Raw genomic sequence first — 5,181 nt, forward strand, 5'->3', positions numbered from 1 at the left:
TTGATAGCTTTTTTTGTTTACCAAAACGAACGCCGATACGGAAAAAGCTTTTAGAGGTAGACGAAATAAAACAAGAAACACACCCAAAGTTATGGTTTGTAGGAAAATTAAAAAATTTAAAAAATCAGAAACAAACTCAAAAATATTCATCCTGCGAGTCACCGTTTCGATGGATAATAAGAAACCTTCAGGAAATATTAATATAGAATTCGTTTCGCTCGTTTTTGCAGTACACCGAAAAACGCCACAATTAATCAGCTATTTCTGGCCAACCCGTGACCCAATTCTGAGCACATGGTACGAGTTCAAACGTAGAGTGGCAAATAGAAAACACTTCCAGGCTGGTAGCGGGTTGCACGAAGCTAAACCATTTTCCAAAAACTAGAAGACTCTAACCTTCTCTCCCTGTCGCCCCGAAAAAAGGTGTCACATTCCAATGTTTTATGTCTTTTTTATTGCATCCTTGCTACCCATCTTAACTTATCGCCAACCGATTTGGGGGCCAGCTTCATCTTGGTGCCACTCGGTGATACTGTATTTTTCGCAGTTTTTTGACACGTTTTCAAATTCATATTTTTAACCGCCTGGCAGCGTGGCGCCAAGTATTCGATTCGAATTTGTTGTTGCTGCCGGACGCCGCTCGCCCGTACCCGCCGATCGAGCATAGCTTCTGTCCCGTCGAGTTTGTTCCCCGTTGTCAACCGATCGTCGGAAGTGGTTAATTATAGGGTTGTATATTATAGGGTAACGCCGCATGTTGCGGCCGACCACGGTGTGTGTGTTGACAAATCGAAAAGAAAGGCCTCGGTTCGCGCCCCACGGTTGAATTCCTCTGGCAGAAGACGCTCGGCGCTTCTCTCCTTCGACTGAATCGAATCTTTGCCGTACCTCGGCCATTTGATGGTAATGGAAATCGTTGGAAGCTGATCTGCGTGAAGTGGAAAATAAACAAACATCCGTAACCGATTCTCGGTTGTCAGGGTTGCAACCTGCTGGCCGCCCTCTTGAAATGTTCCAAGCTATCCGACACTGTCTCGTTGTCGTTCTGCGGGCGAATGGCTGGCCGAATTGAAGGACCAGACAACCGGCACCAGCCTGTACCGAAACGGGTCGGCTTTTCTTCCCGGGAAATACGCACATCTTCAAGCCGGATGCCAAACACTTTCAGTTACGACGACTGGCGCCAGCTGAAGTGGCCCCGGCTAGATTAATGACCTATGGCTGCCCCAGAACCTTCGGCACTCCTTGCCACACGGGGCGGGCCGAGCTCGGCCGAGCGTCACCCGTTTCGGGTCAGCTGGAAATTCCATTCGTCGAGCAGATCCGGCGTGGAGATCTCAAGCGCGAATGGAATCCACATGGCCCGAATGATTAAATTATTATACCCACGACGGGGCGATGGGCGGTTCGGACTTGATTGGACTTGAGGCCGGTCGGTAGAAAATCCGGATTTTACCCATCACCGCTTCGCCAGATAAATCGCTCGCTTTTTGGCTCTTTCGGTCTGCCCGCCCACCCGAGATCTTCGTTGGCGACGTAAATATTAATTTAATGAAAGCTAATTTTTGAGGATCAAGAGCAACCGGGGAACACCATCAACGAAGGTTCTGCGCATTAAAACGCACGAAATGTGATATAGATGGGCATATTTTGTTTCGGTGGTTTGGATTAGAGCATCACTGGAACGATCAATGCGAGTCTGTTAAAAATGGTTTCGTTTTCGAGTCCATTAAGAGCTGCTTTGCTACACCGTTGCATATTTTAGTGCTTCAGTGTTCAGTGAGTTCCTTCGGTTCGTTCGAAGCTTATGAACCAAAAGATGTTGAAAGATGCGGCAAGTTAAACAAGTATACAATCTGTGCCATTTATGAGTCACTTAATCCAACAAGACTCGTTTATCGAAAAGTTTTTTCCGCCTTTCAATTGTTTGACAGATAATTGAAGAAGAGATCGATCGAGTTAATGAGAATGAGAATTCATGAATTTTTTATAAATTTGTGATGAAACATAAACGGCAAATAAAGGGTTCAAGCATCAAATCAAATCTGCGGAGTTAATTTGCAGTCGATCGTTACGATCATTCCCTTTTATGGCGAACGGGCTTCCCACGATCGGTACCACCGTAAACCGTTCATCCGTCATCCGTCGCTCGTAAACGCTATTTTAACGATGACGAATGACGAATGACGAAGGCGGCGCAACAAAAACATCGCAAAACTAAACAAAAATAAATTCCAAACCAGCTGCGCTGTTGCAGCACGGTGCGGTTGGCCACCGGGCGACGGATGACGAATGGAGTGCTTCCCCGCGGGCAAAGCGTTTCAAAAATTCGTCCGTCGCGCGATATTTTCCCCCGTTCCTACCCCCTCGAGCCGACAACCTCACTCTGTCACAGACCCAGCGCAACACCGGGTGTTGCCATTTCATTCGCTCCTTCGAGCATGTTTTTCCTTTCTCGCTCTTCGAATCGACGCGTGGTTTGTGCGCATGCGCGGCCTCCGTGGACATAACACTTCGTGTAATAAGTCCCGATACTAACTATGAAATGTTTCAAATTAAAACTATGAAAAACTATGAAGTAAATGAAATAACTATGTCATGTTTCGAATTACATCAAATTGTATGACATCTTACAATTAATTATATCTTGTCTGAAGGCTGGTACTTCTTACCCTTGGTATATAAATGGCATTATTAGCGCCATCTCTACGCTAGTCTCGGGACTTATTGAACGATGATACCCAACGAGGTGTATGTGTGTGCGTTGGCCATTCAACTGTCAGTTCGGTTTGTTGTGATCCCGGCGCTGATGGCATCTTAGCAAGTCGCAGTAAAGTAAGTACGTTAAAAAGTGGTGTTTTTTCATTTAATTCAGTGCTATTTTTATGTTTACAGTTCGCCAAATGTCTGCAGAAGGTATCTCCGAAAGAATCTGGTAAGTATTGCAGATATTTTTGGCGATAATAGTGACCAAAGATCGCTCGTCATGTACGCGCAGAGTTGCGTAGTTTTCGTATAATAATCTGTTTCTTTTGCTTATTGCAGCTTCAGGAGGATGCCGTAAATGTTTGTAAGTAAGTATTGTGGCAGTGTTTTAACAATTGTGCAGTGTTTAAAGTGTTCACGGGTCCTTTTTTTCCAATTACAGGTACAACGAAGTGAGCTGAGCAACGTCCCATCCCGAGAAGGAAGCGCGTGAAATGATGACGTAGGACGCTGGAGGAGTATAGTGATGTGCACGTGATAGGTTTAGTGGTGTTTTTATAGTGTTATACGATTTGTGAGAAATAAAGGTTTTAAAATTTTAACCCAATTTGTCGAGTATATTTAGATCCGAAACGGGCGGGCTATGGCGGGGTGGAAGGGGGAAGGTACTGGATGAAGAGGGGTCGGGGGACACACACACCACTAAAGCGTTGATGAAGCGTTTCAGCCTGAAACGCTTCTGCACAATTTCTAGTGCAGAGATCAATGAAGAGGGATATGCAGAGGTTGCACGACACATTTTGCCCGGTGGGAATATAAAAGGACAGATAATTTCGGGAACCCTCGCGCAGTGACGTAAAGCGCATTCGTGCACACGTTAATCATAGCATGTCACGACATCCTTCCTTTTCAATTTAACCGCCAACGATGATGAACGGCGGGGCGGTGAATTGCTTTCGGAAAGTGGGGGTTCTAAATTACCCCCCCATGCCCTTCGCGCACACAGGCACACCCGCAGGCACACTCGAACACTGTAGCTGATAACCACGAGCTGCGTTAATCTAATTGCGCGATCTGCTCCCCGCAACATGGAGCATGTAAATCGAAACGGCGTTGAGTGGAGCAGGCGGTGGTTTTCTATTTTGACAGAAAAGTGACAGGCCCAATGCTACCACCATCGTTGGCTGGCCGGCACACACCAGTAGATAATGTGTTTACGGGACACTCGATTCACGCCATTCAGCACCTCATCTCATCGCGCTGCTGTCAGCGCATCGCGTTGTCCCGAGTCGAGTCCCGCGCTGAAGGACGAATTTGAAGAGCATGCCGGCGAGTGGCGACCCACGGCGACCGGCGAAAGTAGGGCGCGGTCGGAGACAATCAAATCATCATCACAACGGTTCCGTTCGCGGGGAGCACAATGCGGAGGGGATCGTACGGAGGAAGCCCATTATTATCATTTCCCATGAGTGACACCCGCCCAGCTGACTAACGAGATCGACCAACCCCCGACACACACACACACACGTGAAACGTTTCGTGAAAACGGGTTAACGGTCTCAAAACGGTGGTGCAAAGGCGCAAAAGGACAACCGGCCGTGAACCGGGACAAATCCTTACGCACCTGTGGTCGGGGCCCAGAAAGCTCTTCCCCATTTTTTTGTTTTCAATTTTTACATTCGCAAATGTGTTGATTAGTGTGTAAGGTGCACACCGGTGCTTTGCTTCGTACCATAAATTGGGCTAAAGTAGCGAGCGTGGCGCACATCTCTCGCTCGCAACACCAACACCCGTTATGTGTGTGGCCGCGCGCATTTATGTTTTCGAACGTGAGTTTTGTTTTTTGCGCCGTCTGCAACATCCACTGGTGCCGTAGTTATGTCCGTTAGCCGGCACCATTCGCCTCCGCTGCTCGGCGGTTGGGTAGGAAAACTTATTGGAGCAAGCAATGGTGGTGGTCGAGAACAGGAGGCGAAAACATGAGAGATGATGATGATGGTTGCTTGGATGGTGACTGAAGTCAAGCGCGACGACTAGCAGCGGCGGCTGCGGCGTCCCATCCTATCGGCGGCGTATCACTTTACTTCATTATTGTATACGGTGGTCGTGAGACGGCGGCGGAGGCAGAACCCCGAGAATGGCTTCCTCTTACTGGGCATCACAACAACAACAACAACAAGGAGCTGCCAGCAGCTGGTGTGGCCTTCAAAAAAGTTTAGAAATATGTTCGCCCGCGAATCGTAGTGTCCTTCGCCAAGCATCCCAAGAGGCTGAGATGATTGCCTCCGATCGTCGCGATTAGGAGCCGTGAGACGTCTCGGCGTGAGTAGTGAGTCCACGGAATGCAGGACGAGCCACGAATGTGTGACGCGACTGGGTAATCCTTTCATTCACCGCTATCGATTTTGGGAAATCATACTCTGGCGCCCTCGTGTGTGCATATGGAGCACTATTTTGAGAACACACACGGAACGA

General features: G+C 47.9%; 1 long non-coding RNA gene across 1 annotated transcript; it reads left to right on the top strand.

The window, feature by feature from the left end:
- The first annotated feature begins 2,743 nt into the window (after positions 1–2,743).
- On the top strand, positions 2,744–3,288 carry LOC128276438 (uncharacterized). The gene is made up of 4 exons (XR_008269369.1): positions 2,744–2,835; positions 2,896–2,935; positions 3,046–3,074; positions 3,149–3,288. It is a non-coding gene; the product is annotated as an uncharacterized LOC128276438 (long non-coding RNA).
- Positions 3,289–5,181: the final 1,893 nt, after the last annotated feature.

The sequence above is a fragment of the Anopheles cruzii genome, unplaced genomic scaffold (genome assembly GCF_943734635.1).
Source record: "Anopheles cruzii unplaced genomic scaffold, idAnoCruzAS_RS32_06 scaffold01185_ctg1, whole genome shotgun sequence".
Lineage (NCBI taxonomy): Eukaryota > Metazoa > Arthropoda > Insecta > Diptera > Culicidae > Anopheles > Anopheles cruzii.